The following is an 18,417-nucleotide window of genomic DNA, read 5'->3' on the forward strand; positions in this document are numbered from 1 at the left end:
CAGTAAATAAAAAGCAAGAATACAAATTATATCTTGCTATCACGTTTCGCAGTTTTTCATATTTACGCTTTGACCAAATAGCACATTTTCTTGTGTAAAATGTTTCCTCCCTTTTAATTATAGCCAGATTTGCTGCCTCGGCAGGTAGAGCTTTTATTAACTTGAAAGTATGTTTGGTTTAAGTAGGGGATGTGGGAGCAAACCCTTCAAGGAAAATCACATTTTCTCTGAAATGTGGTATGGTATCTAAATATAGCCCTAAGTCTCTAGAACATTGAGGCGCTGGAAATTTTTCAGGTATCCCTACTGGGGACATATCTGCTTTCGATTTTACAAAGTAGTGACTGTAAGAAGTCACTGGAGCTGAACAGAAAAAAAAAAAGCCCTCAAACTCATAGTAAAGCCCACGAAAGAAATAACCCAAACAAAAGCGTGAGCAAAGGAAGAAATGTGTCCATCCTCCTTTTTGAATGTGACTGGAAAGGCCTTTGACCCTAGGTGGATGACTTTTGTTTTTGTCTCATTCAACTTCCTCCTTCCATTACAGCCCTTGCAAGTAGCAAGAGTGTCCTTCCTGGAGGGCCTTGTCCCAAGCTAACTGCCAGCTAATCCCTGGTAACATATATGTGAAAGGCTTCTTTCAGAACAGAGGGACTAGCTGTCCCTCATCTCCGCTGACTTTGAGGAATCAGGCTCAAACTACAGCTTTAAGGATGGAAGGGTTTAGGTTCGTTTACAGTGAAGGCTGGTAACTATCAGTTCCATGGCAATTCCGGAAGTCTTTTAAAATAAGAGAATTCCTCGTGTGTCTGAGACAGCTTAAATCTTGATGTTAATCTGGGAGGCACTGAATTAGCTCAAGAGCAAATTCTGGGTAACCGTATCATGGTTGAATGTGTGATTCCAGTATTAGTCTTTTTTATATATACAAAAACTTATTTGAGGTCTGATCATTACTCATTTGTGAAATTCTAACGATTTCAGTTTGGGAGCCACTAGTAGAAAACCTTCATTTTATGTATTTAAATGAATAAGTAATGAATAAAACAGAAACAAAATAATTGAAACCTAACAAAATTGATGGCTTGCCCAAAGTTACATCACAAGATGATGACAAAGTCAAGAAGAGAAAATTCAGATTTTTCTGGTCTTAATTGAACGCTCTTTCTATAACAACAGTATACTACTCTCAAGTGTAAATTGTGATAGTCAATTGACAAGTTTTTCCCAAATAATTTAAATATCCCATAAAATATAATACCAGCTGAAGACCAGTCTGTTACCATCTTTCCTAGCAAGCACGAAAATTAATTGGAATCGGTGTGGCCTATGCTGAATAGTTTAGATCAGTCGTTTTGGAGGCTGTAATGTGTGAACAAATGAGCCAGGCGTCTCATTACCATGCAGGTTGGGTTCCATAGTAATGAGGTGGGCTTGCATTTCTAACAAGCTCCCAAGAGATCCTGATGTGGCAGCTGAGATTCAGACTAGGAATGGGAGACCCTTAGTGTCCTAAGAAGGGCATGGTTTCTGTCCTTAGAGAGCTTGCGCTTAAGACCCCAGGTGAAAAAAATAAGGAACAGAAGACAACAAATAAATACGTCTTGAATATCTGGTTTTTAAATATGCATATTAGTTTTTGTGAATGTTAGATTTTTCCAATTAGAGGAAAGCCCCGCCCCCCCCTTTCAGTCCCTTTTTTGCTTTTTTATACCATGCAGAAAACCACACTCAGTACATAGTGGGTGTTAAGAAATGCCAAGTGACGGTCATTATCATAGCTGGCTGGAAATAGCAGATGAAAATTCCAGGTGGAACTGGATCATTCAGTCTTGTGATAAAATTCTTTTCGGCGATGGATTATCAGAATGGCTGGATGATGGCTTTCTTTGCAACTTCATTAATTCCCCCAATACTTGCCACTTCATAGGCAAAGCAGGGGCAGGCAGTCTCTTCAATGCCTGGGAACATTCTGCAGGTTTCAAGGCTGATGGACAGAGTGGATGTAGATGGCTGGCTATTAACTCTTTCCCCCTAGACCAGAGTTTGAGGGTGAGGCAGGGGGTGATGGAAGCAATGAAAAAGACTGGGGTTTCCTCAAAAATAGTCTAGAGCTCTGCTAGCCCATACAGTAGATGCTAGCCCCTTGTGGCTATTGAAATGAACTAAAATTAAGTAAAACACTGAAACGCAGTTCTGTAGTTGCACTAGATACATTTGAAGCGTGCATCGGATAGCAGTGCAGACACAGAACGTTTTCATGTTTGTGGAAAGTTCTATTGGCTATAAGGGGCAAAAAAGGAAGGAAAACTTGATTTTTGAGTGAAGGCTGGAAGTTATTGAAGAAATATATAATTAGACAGTGATAGCTTGATACAAGCATTCAGACTGAAGGAGAAGAAGAATGGGCTGGGGCAGGTTTAATTGGGGGGGGCAGGGAAAAGAAAGATAAATAAAATTAGGTGCTCACATCATAACCAATTCCTTTGACTCATTACCTTTTTTTTTTTTTTTAATAAGCAGCGTGTGCATACCACATTACTTTACAGTGTCATCCCAGAACCCATCCACCTAGGAAAACACTTATTTGCTACAGCGCGTGGTGGTTTCTGCAGTGCTTTATATATATTTTATGTTATGCGAACTACTCTTGATTTTGTGTCTCCCCAGTGGTACGTGGGCATTCTTGTGTTAGCTCGGTTTGTGAAAGTGCTCAGATATCAGGCTCAGATGCCCTGCTTTTATGTCTTAACAGCCTTGTCTAGTTATTCTGTTTTCATTCATTCATTCATTCATTCATTCAACAAGTATGTTTTTAAATGTCTATTTATTTCTGAGAGGGGCGGGAGGAAAGAGAGGGGGCAGATGGAGAATCCCAGGCAGGCTCCGCACCGTCAGCGCAGAGCCCAACATGGAGCTCAGACTCACCAACCGTGAGATCATGACCTGAGCCGAAATCAAGGGTCGGACGCCTAACCAACTGAGCCACCCAGGCGCCCCTCAACAAGTATTTATTAAACATCTACTAGGTGCCAGGCATTTGTGATTCTTAGGCTTTTTTCTCTTTTTCAGTGACAGCTTCTTTCTTCTGGTTGAGAATTTAAGCATCATAAAATGAAACTAACCAGGCTGAACTTCATATTACAAAATATTTTCTAAGTAGAGCAAAACACATTGTTTAGCAATCTGGGCCAAATGGATGAACTTCTGTCTTAGGAGGAGAGAACTTTTAATAGTATTTCTTCTCTGGTCTTAAGATCCTCTCTGATTACTCGATAGCCTTAGTCCCTGTATTTGCTTCTTGGGGCTGCCATAACAAATTATCACTGATGGAGTGACTCACAACAACAGAAATGTATTCCGTTACAGATCTGGAGGCGAGAAGGCTGAAATCAAGGTGTCAGTAGGGCCGTGCTCCCTCTAGGGAAGCATTCGTTTTGGCCTCTTCCCACCTTCTGGTGCTTGCTGGTAATCCCTGGTGTTCCTCAGCATGCAGCCGCCTCCATCACCATGTGGCTCTTTCTTCTGTGTGTGTCAGTGCCTCTGTGTCCCCATCTCCTTCTCCTTTCTGCTCTAAAGACACTACTCTCTAGACCAGGGTCCACTTTAGCCCCCTATGACCTCGTCATAACTTGATTATGTCCACAAAGACTCTGTGTCCAAGTAAGGTCATGGTCACCTGAATTGGGCATTATGACTGGAACATTTTTTTGGAGGATACAGTTCAACCCACAACAGCCGCTTTGAGTACATATGCACATGCATATATATGCAGGTCATTGATTGTAGTCCCAAGAAAAGTAGCAAGGAAGCAGGACTACAAGGAGAGCCCGGGGTTCAACAAGAGAAGAAATAATATTACTCTGACCCTTGGTCCTTACAGCTTCTTCAGGGAGCGGATGGGACGAGCCGTGAGGAAGATCAAAGACAACCCGGGGCCAGAGGGCAGAGTGATGAGCACACTGGACACCAAACGGATTATAAATCACTTCTAGTCCTTTTAAGTTACTTCTGCCTTTTATTCTCTCCTACCACTCTTCCTTCCACTTGCCTCTTTTCTCTCTCCCCCCACCCTTCCATTTTCCGCTCAATCTCTCTGTCATCCCTTTCCTTTGAGCGCCAAAGTGAAGAAGAAATATATTATGTGATCAAAGAACTTCCAGAGGACGCTTGCATATTCCCTGTTAGGTTGTAGGTGCTTTATGAAATTTTATCTTTTACGAACAAAACAACCTAAACCTAGCATCCTGAGGACAAACGATAGGGCAGGTTTTGTAAATTTCTTTTGCTTGATATCAACCAAATTTTGGTTGAATCCATTTTCTAAAATCCTTTGTCCTATTTTATTAATTCCCAGGGCACACAGTGGAAGCATTAACAGCATCTTGTTAATCAGTATATACACATCAAAACAAATTAAGGAAACAGGAAGGATATCTCTTAACATTTCTTAAAGAGCTGACTCATGTTATAGTTTAGTCTACTCTGATTTTCATGAGACTTTTGTTCATTCTTATTGCAAATATAAAGTACCCACCATGAACAAAGAATTTTGCTCAAATTGTAAATGGTGCAGAAATAAATAGGACACAGTCCCTGTTTTCAAGAAGTTCCCAGTTTGGTGGGAGAAAGATTCCTATATACGTGACTCTGATAGAAGGTAAAACGTGATGAATGCTGCAGACAGGTTCCAAGTATTTGGGGAAAGAGGGATTAATTATAACCGGGAGTGTTCTTAGAAGGGGTAGTGGAGTTTGCAGTGGGAATTCAAGAATGGAGAGCGTTGTCAACGAGCACCTATTGCTGAAAGAATACTTGAGCAAAGGTGTTGAGGTAGGACAGGGCAGGGTATGTTCTGAGAGGACACCAACAACTATAGGGTATGGTTAAAGGGAAGCGAAGTAGAAAGTAAAGCTGAAAAGAAGTTTAAAGATCCAAAAGTGAAGGATTCCCTTTGAATTTTAGATGGAAGGGTTTGGACTTCATTCTGTGTTTAATGGAGAATCCTCACTCGGGGCGCCTGGGTGGCTCAGTCGGTTGAGCGTCCGACTTCGGCTCAGGTCATGATCTCAGTCTGTGAGTTCAAGCCCCGCATCGGGCTCCGTGCTGACAGCTCAGAGCCTGGAGCCCGTTTCGGATTCTGTGTCTCCCTCTCTCTCTGACCCTCCCCCATTCATGCTCTATCTCTCTCTGTCTCAAAAATAAATAAACGTTAATAAAAAAAAATTTTAATGGAGAATCATCACAGTTTCTCATTGGAAGACTGAAAGATCAGTGAGGAAGTTACTGAAACAGTGTAGAAGTCAGAGCACAAAAGATGCCACCAAGGGAAGGAGCAGAGGATATGGAGAACAGGAGGATTAGAAGCCCGAGCTAGAAGCAGAGTCAAGAGGATGCTGCAGATGAGGAAGAACACGGAACAGTTGGAATGTTGGTGGTGCCACGAAAGAGGCACGTTTACACAGGGAGGAGGGATGTGGTGAGGAAGGGAGTCAACGTTCTGTTCTGGTCTTGTGGTAATTTTGAAACATTGATGTTGGAAAGTACAGCACATAGTGAGAATGCATGTTTGGAGTTTTGGAGAGCAGTCAGAGCGAATATTCTTGAGCTCAGGGATGACTGTTATTTACTGGAGAATGGATTTTAGGGAGAAATCTAGAAAAGCCCTCATAATACCATAGAAATACCATGTACCCACACTGAAAGTACATTTATCATATTGGAGAAATACTTAGAAACAAAAGCATTAGCATTTATCAGACATAACTGTGTCTAAAGAGGAAAAAATGTACAAAGGAGAAAAACACTAAGTGTCTTATCACTAAGTGACAAAAAAAGGCAGGGATTCAAGGGGGGAAAAGGGCCTAATCTCAAGAATCGTTTGTTGATTGAAGGGAGTCTTGTTATTGACGGGTTTTATATTTTATAATGGATCATTGAAATGTTGTGGAATATACTTACATAAAAGTGTTATCATCCTAATGTTCGGATACAGCAGTCAGAATAGAGAGCTGTGCGGGTAGTCAGTTAACGGAAAATGATTTTGTCCTCTATGCTTAAGTCCTTCTAGTCACTTAGGAGGCATTTCTAGTTTTATTTAACTTTATTTCCTCACTTTATTTCCCTACCACAATGGAACAGGCTTCCTCAGGAGCCCTTAGACTTCCCACTCAGGAAGTGCTCAAGGAAAGTATGATTGACCAGATATCTGTTGAGATATTTCAAAAGTCATTTTTTCTTTGGGAGGAAAGTTGGCCTAACTGTCACCCAAAACCGTATGAGCTCAAGATTAGGAGTTAAAGATTGGTTAGGCATTGCCGGGTTAGAGGCTAGTCATTACCTTCTGGTTCCAACAACATTCCTGTTGTTGATTCTTTTGGAACCCAAAGTAGAAAGGATCACAGGAGATTGTAAATAATCTTAGTATCTTTTATCTTTCCTTTATGATTCTTATTTTCTAAACTTTTAACATTTTTAGTTCCTAGGTAGGGAGAGTAGGAATGGAAACGTGTCTTATGGGGTGTTCTGTTTGAATTTTGAAGGCAGCCACAAAGAGAAGCTTTATTTTAAAATAATATCTTAAAAATTTTATTTCAAGTCAATTCTTGGAGTTTAAATGGAAAAATTACCAAGTATGTTTATGTTGTTATAGTTAAAGGTTTACAATTAATACAAAATACCTTAAAGTTTTCAATTGACTGTAACACTGACAATTTTGTATATACATAAGAGATGCATTTCATTATTTAACTTGTTTTTTCACTTGAATCTTCCTCTCTTTTCCATGCTTGGAATATGTGCTTATGCTAACTATGATTACAAAATTAGTCCAATTAAGTATGGCGGAAAATGAAAACAGTCTTTGTAAATCTTACATAAAGACAAAGATAAAATACAACCGCTTAAGTATCGTCTCTTATTCCATGAGTGTTTTTGGAACCAAATTGTGGTTCTATCATTTGGTAGTCTTAAAGCCAATCTTAATCCAATTTCTAGTCCCATTAGCAAGAGTCATATTCACATATATTTTTTCAACAATAGATGGCACTAGCATACAAGTATCTCATGAGTATTCAACCCAACAGAAATGTTACTAGGTGGGAGAGAGATAAAAGATACTCAGGATGCCTGAAGACCAGGAATGCAGTTCGGATGAACACAGATATATCGGGGAGCCACGTGAGATACAAGCAGTTCTTGAGCAGGAAAGCACTTCCAAACATGAACATAAGTGCCAAAACATTTGGGGTAGGCTGGTCTCTTGTTGAGGAGAACAATAAAAACCAGCTCTCTTGGAGAATGTCTAACCAGAAAATCTACCTAATTTCTCAAAATAAATTCTAAAGAATGAAGGAAACCAAGGATTGCATTTGCACACCCCACTGCAACCCTAGCAGAAGTAGAAGTATAGAAGAATGTGAAGAAGAAAAAGGAGACTTTAGAAATGGGATGATGACTGAATGCCATAGGTATTTGGAACTCCAGAAAAAAGTGCTATGGGGGCACCTGGGTGGCTCAGTCGGTTGAGCATCCGACTTCAGCTCAGGTCATGATCTCGCATTTGTGAGTTCGAGCCCCGCGTCGGGCTCTGTGCTGACAGCTCAGAGCCTGGAGCCTGCTTCGGATTCTGTGTCCCCCGCCCTCTCCGCCCCACCCCTGCTTGTGCTCTGTCTCTCTCTGTCTTTCAAAAATGAATAAACATAAAAAAAATTAAAAAGAAAAAAGTGCTATGTACTCTCTGCCTATTTCTTCCTAAAAAGTATAAAAAGTATGATGACCGCATAGATGTCTAAGAAAATGTCCTCTGGGGAGAAAAATACCAGTAAAGGTGATAAACTGACCCTGATTATGATGCAATACTTGTACAGTTGACCTTTGAACTATGCAGGGGTTAGGGGCACCAGCCCCTGCACAGTCAAAAATCCGTGTATCGTTTTGGATTCCCCCCAAATTTAACTACTAATAGCCTACTTTTGACGAGAAGCCTTATTGATCAATAGTCAACACATATTTTGTATATGTATTATATACTGTATTACAATAAACTAGGGAAAAGAAAATGTTATTAAGAAAAGCATAAGGAAGAAAAAATACATTTACAGTACTGTACTGTATTCATCGGGAAAAATCCATGTATAAGTGGACCTGCACCGTTCAAACTCAACTGTAATCACATTACAGTTTTCCATTTGCAAAGCTGGCATACATGAAACTTTACTTGTATTGAATTCGACTTAAAAACCATTGCAATTTGAGTGTTTGTTCCCAGAATGGTCAAACAAACACTTCTTGCTAAATAAGCTAAACTTAATTTTATACTACCACATAAAAATTAATTGCAATTAAGGCTTTTCTTTAAGTTAAATTCTGTATTAGAATATACGAGCACAACAATGGGTTTACATATTACCTCTGGGTCTCCTTTTCCTTACTGGTAAAATGTAAGGGCTAGATTATTTTTAATATTCTTCTACTGTTCTATGATATTGCATACAAGAATGATATATGACTTAGAGCAAGATTTAAAGAAATATAAACACTCAACTTAAAACTAAATATTTATTGTTAATGCTTTAATAAAGTTAATCCCTTACATTTTTTCCTTATAAGTTGACAAATTTATTTTGAATCTTTCCTAATGTCAAATATCTACAGGCTGTAGTATAGTCCAGGTTTTCCTGGATTTCCGTGGTCTTTGGAGTAAACCTATATTTCTTTGACTATATTTGCATTATCTAATATCTTCTGCTAATAAAACTTTTCTCATCTACTTTTCCTGCTTTACTACTAAAGTCATGAATATGTTTAAAATTATAATTTGTAAAAATACTTAAGATGAACAATTCTCTTTAGTAATTCAATAAGTTTATAACCTACCTTTGACACTCCTCAATGGTGCAAGCTACTTTGGAAGATGAAGCGTTAAAAGCGTTAAAAAGGAAATTTAAAAAGCCGAAAGCACCTGGTGACTCGGTTAAACATCTGACGTTGGCTCAGGTTGTGATCTCATGGTCCATGAATTCGAGCCCCGCGTCGGGCTCTGTGTTGACAGCTCAGAGCTTGGAGCTTGCTTTGGATTCTGTGTCTCCCTTTCTCTCTCTGCCCCTCCCCCACTCATGCTCTGTGTGTGTGTGTGTGTGTGTGTGTGTGTGTGTGTGTGTGTGTGTCTCAAAAATAAATAAACATTAAAAAAATTATTAAAAAAAAAGCCAAGCTCTTGCCACTCATATAACAAATATGGTGGTGTTAAGAACGAGGTCAAGTTCTACTGGTTTGTAAAATCTTTCCTTAAATTCCTAGCTACTCAGCTTGACTGTTGTTCTGTAATTGTCATCTTCATATATGTATCTCTCTGAGTGGATCCTAAGGTAATTAATTGAAACCAAATTATTTTCTTGTGTATTTCACTGATAATTTTCTTTTGCTATTTTCTCTCTCTTTTTTTTCTCCTTGATTTTCTATTTGTCTGATGTCACATATGCTAGACTGATTCTGATCCTGTTTAGAGTTTATCATGCGTAGTTCAGTAGACTTTTGATTCCAATAAAGTTGTGGTTTTCTTCATCATGGATTTTGCTACCATTACTCCATTTGGTTTCTTCCAGAACTTTATTGTGATTTCTTATCTGCTGATGGACTCTTGGTCTCATTATTATGTAGGTTTACATTTTAGCAGAGTCTCAGAGTGGAGAGAAGGTAAATACGTATGTGTTATCTGTCTTCTATGAGTAGAGTTAAAAGTACTTTTATGGTTAATTTGGTTAGGACTTAAAGACATTAACTTAGATCAGTGGTTCTTAAAGTTTAATCTTTGGACCGGCAGCATCAGCATCACCTGGGAGTTGGTTAGAATGCAAAATCTTGGGCCCATCCTAGACCTACTGAATCAGAAACTTCAGGGATGATTCTGAACAACCCATGTTTTGACAAGCCCTCCACATAATTCTGTTGCAAGATAAAGTTTGAGACTACTGATTAAGGGAATCTGACACTTCTTAGGGCACCGTTTCTTTCTTAGCCTCTTTGTTTTTCTATTGAGTTAATTTTGGCTCTCCTTTTTATTACTTTACTTTCTGTTTATCTTTTTTTCTTTTTACTAACTTCTTTTTTTCTTTTTTAAAAAATGTTTATTTTCATTTCGAGAGAGAGTGGATGCATGCGCCCATGTGACGGGCAGAGAGAGGGACAGAGAGAACCCCAACCTGACTCTGTGTTGCCAGTGCAGAGCCTGACGCAGGGCTCGATCTCATGAACCATGAGATCATGACCTGAGCCAAAATCAAGAGTCAGATGCTTAAATGACTGAGCCACCCAGGCACCCCTCTTTTTACTAACTTCTTAAGTATATACTTAGATTTCATCTTTATTTTCTCTCTCTCTCTCTCTCTCTTTTAATTTTAGAGAGTACATGGGGGAGAGGGGCAGAGGGAGAGAGAGAGAGAAAATCTTAAACATTCTATACGCTCAGCACAAAGCTCAACATGGGGCTCGATCCCATGGCCCTGTGATCATGACTGAACCACCTAGGTGCCCCTCTTTTCTAAATTAGGCATCTAAGTCCTTAAATATTCATGAATTACTGCTTTTGCCATACATCTACAAGTTTTCGAATGTGGTGTTTCTTTTTTCTTTTAATTTTTAATTTCATTTTATTTTTTATTTTTATTTTTTTAATGCTTATTCATTTTTGAGAGAGAGAGAGAGAGAAACAGCATGAGCAGGGGAGGGGCAGAGAGAGACAGAGAGACAGAGAGACAGAATCTGAAGCAGGCTCCAGGCTCCAAGCTGTCAGCACAGAGCCCGATGCAGAGCTCGAACTCATGAACTGTGAGATCATGACCTGAGCTCAAGTCGGATGCTTAACCAACTGAGCCACTCAGGTGCCCCTCTTTTTTTTTTTTTTTTTTAATTTCACCATATTTGGCTTATTTATTTATTTATTTATTTATTTATTTTAAGTAAACTCTACCCCCAATGTGGGGCTCAAGTTGCATGCTTTATCAACTGAGCCATCCAGGCACCGCTCAAATATGGTGTTTCTATTATTCATTTTTACAAATATTTAAAATTTTCCACTATGATGTCTTCTTTGACACATTTTGTGAAGTTTTGCTTTAATTTTCAAATTTTTGTTTATCTTTTTGTTTATGCCTTCTCTTGTGCTTAGAGAGTGAGACTTGTGTGCTATTTCTTTTAAATGTAGAGACTTGCTTTGCATTAATTTTTGTAAATATTCCCTTTGTGCTTGAGAAAAATGTGCATTCTGTAATTATTGGATCTGTTCTAGATATGTCCAGTAAGTCAAGCTTATTTGTTGTGTTTCCAAATTCTTTCAAAGCTGTAGTTGCTATTGCTGTTTTGTTTACTTGTCTTATTTCACGTTTGGGAAAAATATGTTGAACTCTTCCAATCAATATACACATCTTACGGGGCGCCTGGGTGGCGCAGTCGGTTAAGCGTCCGACTTCAGCCAGGTCACGATCTCGCGGTCCGTGAGTTCGAGCCCCGCGTCGGGCTCTGGGCTGACGGCTCAGAGCCTGGAGCCTGTTTCCGATTCTGTGTCTCCCTCTCTCTCTGCCCCTCCCCCGTTCATGCTCTGTCTCTCTCTGTCCCAAAAATAAATAAACGTTGGAAAAAAAAATTAAAAAAAAAATATACACATCTTACGACAATAATTTGTCACTTACTTCCTGTAGTTCAAGCAGTAGTTGTTTGTTTGTTTTTTAGTTTTGAGGCATATAAGTTGTAGAATTGTAGTAATTTGTTGGTGCACTGACTCTTTTTATCGTCATGTAATGATGTATCCTTAATAGTGCTTGTGATCAGAGAATATCTTTTGTCTGAAATAAATATAGCTACTCTAGCTATCTTTTGCTTATTAGTTTCCTGGAAGTCTTTTTCCATATGTAAAAATGAGGTAAAATTTAGTTTAAGATTTCCCATATCTCTATGTTTTGGTTTTTGTGAATAGCATATGGCTAGGTTTTGCCTGTCTTTTATCTGGCAAGTTTAGTTCACCAGCTTTTCTTGTGATTATAGACATATTTAAATTTGTTTCAATAATCTTATTTGGTGCTGTCTATTTGACTATGTTTTCCTATGTTTTTTTATTTCTTTCTTGCCTTTTAAATACTGATAATAAAAAAAAAAGAATACTGGTTGGAAACGATACCTTCAATTTTCATAGTTGAACTCTTATGCATACTTATTTATCAACATTTAAAGTTAATATTTTAGCCCTCTTTTGGACAACTTGGGTCCTTGGAACACTTTAGCTCTGATCACTTTGTCCCAATTTTTATCTTGTTTTTATTCAACATTTTATTCTAGCCTTATCTTTCCAAATCAAACATTACTATTGATTCAGAAGATATTCCTGCATTTTAGGCAAGTTATTTGCCCACTTCTTCCTGCATTTCAGTCCCCCTTTCTGAGATCATTTTCCTTCTCATGAATATATCTTTTATAAGTTCCTCTAGTGTTGTCTTATGGTCTACATAGATGCTTATTTTAGAAAAGAGGGGCACCTGGGTGGCTCAGTCCATTGAGCGTCTGACTCTTGATTTTGGCTCAGATCATGAACCCAGGGCCATGGGATTGAATGTAGTCTTACGGACTACACTAGGGGAACTTAAAAATACTCAGTTTTTTAATTTATCAGGATTTACATTAAAATGATATCACCTGGAAACACATATAATTTTACTCCTTCCTTTCCAATTTGGACACCTTTTATTTCTTTTTCTTGCCTAATTGCTCTGGCTAGAATTTCCAGTACCGTGTAATAGAAGTGGTGAAAGTAGACATGTTCGCCTTGTTCCTAATTTTAGAGGAAAAGCTTCCTAACTTTTACTACTGAGTGTGATGTTTCCCATGGAATTTTCATGTGTGGCCTTACTTATATGTTGAGGTAGCTTTCTTCTATTCCTAGTTTGTTTAATGTTTTTATCGTGAAGGGGCATTGAATTTTGCCAAATCCTTTTTCTATAGCAATTGAAATGATCAGGTGGTTCCTCCCATTTCATTCTATTTTTGTGGCATATCACATTGATAGTTTTCATATACTGAACCATTCTTGAATTCCTTAAATAAATCCCACTTGATCATGGTTCATTATTTATTTATTTATTTACTTACTTACTTACCTACCTACTATTTTTAAAAATATAATTCATTCTCGAATTGACTAACATACGGCGTATAAAGTATGCTCTTGTTTTTTGGGATGGATTCCCATGATTCATCACTTACATACAACACCCAGTGCTCATCTCAAGTGCCCTTCTCAATGCCCATCACCCATTTTCCCCTCTCCCCCACCCCCCATCCACCCTTAGTTTGTTCTCTGTATTTAAGAGTCTCTTAGGGTTTGCCTCCCTCCCTCTCTGTTTGTAACTATTTTTCTCCCCATCCCTTCCCCCATGGTCTTCTATTAAGTTTCTCAAGATCCACAGTGAGTGAAAACATATGATATCTGTCTTTCTCTGACTGACTTATTTCACTCAGCATACCTTCCAATTCCATCCACGTTGCTGTAAATGGCATGATTTCATTCTTTCTTGTTGCCAAGTAGTATTCTGTTGTATATATAAACCACATCTTCTTTATCCATTCATCAGTTGATGGACATTTAGGCTCTTTCCATAATTTGGCTATTGTTGAAAGAGCTGCTATAAACATTGGGGTACATGTGCCCCTATGAATCAGCACTCCTGTATCCCTTGGGTAAATTCCTAGCAGTGCTATTGCTGGGTCATAGGGTAGTTCTATTTTGAACTTTTTGAGGACCCTCCACACTGTTTTCCAGAGTGGCTGTACCAGTTCACATTCCCACCAACAGTGCAGGAGGGTTCCCGTTTCTCCACATCCTCGCCAGCATCCGTAGTCTCCTGAGTTGTTCATTTTAGCCACTCTGATCGGCGTGGGGTTGGTATCTCAGTGTGGTTTTGATTTGTATTTTCCTGATGATGAGTGACGTTGAGCATTGTTTCATGTACCTGTTGGCCACCTGGATGTCTTCTTTGGAAAAGTGTCTTTTCATGTCTTCTGCCCATTTCTTCACTGGATTATTTGTTTTTCGGGCATTGAGTTTGTTAAGTTCTTTATAGATTTTGCATACTAACCCTTTATCTGTATATGTCATTTGCAAATATCTTTTCCCATTCCGTCGGTTGCCTTTTAGTTTTGTTGCTTGTTTCTTTTGCAGTGCAGAAGTTTTTATCTTGATGGAGTCCCCATAGTTCATTTTTGCTTTTATTTCCCTTGCCTTCGGAGACGTGTTGAGTAAGAAGTTGCTGCAGCTGAGGTCAAAGAGGTTGTTGCCTGCTTTCTCCTCTAGGGTTTTGATGGTTTCCTGTCCCACATTTAGGTCTTCCATCCATTTTGAGTTTATTTTTGTGAGTGGTGTAAGAAAGTGGTCTAGTTTCATTCTTCTTCATGTTGCTCTCCAGTTCTCCCAGCACCATTTGCTAAAGAGACTGTCTTTTTTCCATTGGATACTCCTTACTGCTTTGTCAAAGATTAGTTGGACATACATTTGTGGGTTCAATTCTGGGTTCTCTATTCTATTCCATTGGTCTATGTGTCTGTTTTTGTGCCAATACCATACTGTCCTGATGATTACAGGTTTGTAGTAGAGGCTGAAGTCTGAGATTGTGATGCCTCCCACTTTGGTTTTCTTCCTCAGTATTACTTTGGCTATTCGGGGTCTTTTGTGGTTCCATACAAATTATAGGATTGTTTGTTCTAGCTTTAAGAAGAATGCTGGTGTAATTTTGATTGGGATTGCATTGAATGTGTAGATTGCTTTGGGTAGTATAGAATGTTTTTCCGTTTCTTTGTGTCTTCAATTTTGTTCATAAGTTTTCTATCGTTTTCAGCATACAGATCTTTTACATCTTTAGTTACGTTTATTCCTAGGTATTTTATGGTACTTGGTGCAATTGTAAATGGGATCAGTTTCTTGATTTCTCTTTCTGTTGCTTCATTATTGGTGTATAGAAATGCAACCAATTTCTGTACATTGATTTTGTACCCTGCGACGTTGCCTAATTCATGCATCAGTTCTACAGCGTTTTGGTGGAGTCTTTAGGGTTTTCCATGTACAGTATCATGTCATCTGCAAAAAGTGAAAGTTTGACTTCTTCTTTGCCAATTTTTATGCCTTTGATTTCATTTTGTTGTCTGATTGCTGATGCTAGCATTTCCAACACTATGTTAAACAACAGCTGTGAGAGTGGACATCCCTGTCGTGTTGCTGATCTCAAGGGGAAAGTTCTCAGTTTTTTCCCAATTGAGGATGATATTAGCTGTGGGCTTTTCATATATGGCTTTTATGATGTTTAAGTATGTTCCTTCTATCCTGACTTTCTTGAGGATTTTTATTAAGAAAGATGCTGTATTTTGTCAAATGCTTTTTCTGCATCTATTGACGGGATCATATGGTTCTTATCCTTTTATTACAGTGATGTATCACACTGATTGATTTGCGAATATTGAACCAGCCCTGCAGCCCAGGAATGCATCCCACTTGATCATGGTGAGTGATTCTTTTTATATGCTGTTGAATTAGATTTGCTAGTGTTTTGTTGAGAATTTTTGCATCCACGTTCATCAGGGATATTGGCCTGTAATTCTCCTTTTTTGTGGGGTCTCTGTCTGCTTTGGGAACCAAAGTAATGCTGACTTCATAGAATGAGTCTGGAAGTTTTCCTTCCCTTTCTATTTTTTGGAACAGCTTGAGAAGGATAGGTATTATCTCTGCTTTAAATGTCTGGTAGAATTTCCCTGGGAAGCCATCTGACTTAGGACTCTTATTTGTTGGGAGATTTTTGATAACTGATTCAATTTCTTCACTAGTTATGGGTGTGTTCAAATTTTCTGTTTCGTTCCGTTTAGGTTTTGGTGGTGTGTGGGTTTCTAGGAATTTGTCCATTTCTTCCAGGTTGTCCAGTTTGTTGGCATCTAATTTTTCATAGTATTCTCTGATAATTCCTTGTATTTCTGAGAGACTGGTTGTGATAAATCCATTTTTATTCATGATTTTATTATTTGGGTTCTTTCTCTTTTCTTTTTGAGAATTCTGGCTAGGGGCTTATCAATTTTGTTTATTTTTTCAAAAACCACCTGTTAGTTTCATTGATCTGTTCTACTGTTTTTTTGGATTCTATATTGTTTATTTCTGCTCTGTTCTTTATTATTTCTCTTCTTCTGCTGAGTTTGGGTTGTCTTTGCTGTTCTGCTTCTAGTTCCTTTAGGTGTGCTGTTACATTTTGTACTTGGGATTTTTCATGTTTCTTGAGATACGCCTGGATTACAACGTATTTTCCTCTTAGGAGTGCCTTTGCTACATCCCAAAGCGTTTGGACTGTTTTGTTTTCATTTTCATTTGTTTCCATATATTTTTTAATTTCTTATTTAATTGCCTGGTTGACCCCTTTGTTTCTTTAAAAAAAATTTTTTTTTTTAAATTTTTTTTTTTTCAACGTTTATTTATTTTTGGGACAGAGAGAGACAGAGCATGAATGGGGGAGGGGCAGAGAGAGAGGGAGACAAAGAATCGGAAACAGGCTCCAGGCTCTGAGCCATCAGCCCAGAGCCTGACGCGGGGCTCGAACTCACGGACCGCGAGATCGTGACCTGGCTGAAGTCGGACGCTTAACCGACTGCGCCACCCAGGCGCCCCTAAAAAAAATTTTTTTTTAAACATTTTTTCATTTTAGAGAGTGAGAGAGACAGAGCATGAGTGGGGGAGGGGCAGAGAGAGAGGGAGACACAGAATCCGAAGCAGGCTCCAGGCTCTGAGCTGTCAGCACAGAGCCCGACGCGGGGCTCGAACTCATGAACCCTGAGATCATGACCTGAGCCGAAGTTGAACGCTTAACTGACTGTGCCACCCAGGCACGCCTGATTTATGATTTTTGATTGAGAATTCATATTTAGTCGGTTAATGTGTGGAAACCCTGGGGACCTCAGTTGAGGATATTTGTTTCTTCTTGGAAGATAGGGGTTTCTTTGGACCTTTGTCGAGTCTCTGGCCAAATCCTCATGCCTTTATTTCAACTCCCCTCCCTTCATCATGGCTAGGTTGATATGTAATATTTACTGCCATGCAACACAGCACTTTACCCATGTTTATAGCTCACTGTGTATTTTTCTTCCTTGTAAGTTTATGTTATGAATCAGTTAGAATAGGCTAGGCTACGTTGTGTTAAACAATTCCAAAAATCTCAGTCTTTTGGAACAGCATAAGTTGATCTCTCACCCACATAGGGACTGATGCAGGTCACGGTATATGTATCACCAGGGCCGCTGTCCTCAGGCAGCCCAGGTTACTTTGTTCTTATGGTTCTACTGTGTCAACGTGAGGCCCCTGCTTTCATGACGTAAACGGAAAAGAGAGCAGAGAGAATTTTATATGAAACTTCTATTCTGTCAACTCAAAAGCGACATTTGTCATCCAGCTCATGTTTTTGGAGGGAGTTATGTGATTCCTCCAGCCGCAAGGGACCTGGGAAATCCGATCTTCCACAGGCCCAAGAAGGAAAGGAGAATCAGATACTGGTAACCCCTGATAATGACTGCCACAGCTTAATTCCCGAGAGGCCACCAATGTGGCAAAAATGGCTTTTTACGTAGAATTTCCTTGTTGCACGTCGAGAGGGCCTTTCACACTATGTAGACTGCAACTCTGTGGGATGGGACGCTCCCAGCTCGTTCTTACATGCACCGAGATCTGAGAGCCCGACGACATCTGGTGATGTTACAAGTTCCACTACTATGAGTTTTTAAAAACTCTGACTGCTTTTGATGAGGTGAATGAAATAATGAGATAATTGTCTAGTTTTATTTACCCCGAAGCAAATACTTGTATTCTTTAAATGTAATGAAATAGAATATGGTGGATATGAGTTTGGATAGAGGCAGCACAGAGTACTATATAAAAATATAAAGGAAGATATTTGAAAAAAATGTAAGTTAAATAGGATTGAGGAAGGTGAATGATTTTTGGAAAACTTTCTAAGGCACATATTACTGTCATTTCACCATGATCCTTTGAAACAGTTGAGCACTTTTGGATTCCTCTCTGGTGAGTGTCGATACTCCGTACTCGGATGAAACGATCAATTCTAGAATGTTTAGGATGTGTAACACTAGTGGAGTTAGGTCTTTTAAATTCTTATTAGAGTTATTAATTTTATTACTTCTTTTATTGATAGTTTTCTTTTTAAGATGTTGTTATAATGTGAAAATATATATACTTTAGTCTCTAGGCTCGGAAGTAAGCTGAATTAAGAAGCATAATAAAACATGTCAAGATTAACAATTTTAATTGATACATTTGACTCCAAACTTGAGTAAGATTTACCAGAATGTCTGTATCTAAGTCTAATGTGAATTCCAGAGTTTTGAATAATT

The 18,417-nt window shown here is 38.7% G+C and overlaps 1 long non-coding RNA gene across 9 annotated transcripts in view; it reads left to right on the plus strand.

The window, feature by feature from the left end:
* Window positions 1-18,417, plus strand: part of LOC109494431 — a 51,360-nt gene that overhangs the window by 13,430 nt on the left and 19,513 nt on the right. For all 9 annotated transcript variants that reach the window (XR_006587146.1, XR_006587121.1, XR_006587133.1 and 6 more), the window contains exon 4: window positions 15,465-15,538. This is a non-coding gene — a long non-coding RNA (uncharacterized LOC109494431). The remainder of the gene's footprint in view (window positions 1-15,464; window positions 15,539-18,417) is intronic.

The sequence above is a fragment of the Felis catus genome, chromosome A1 (genome assembly GCF_018350175.1).
Source record: "Felis catus isolate Fca126 chromosome A1, F.catus_Fca126_mat1.0, whole genome shotgun sequence".
NCBI lineage: Eukaryota > Metazoa > Chordata > Mammalia > Carnivora > Felidae > Felis > Felis catus.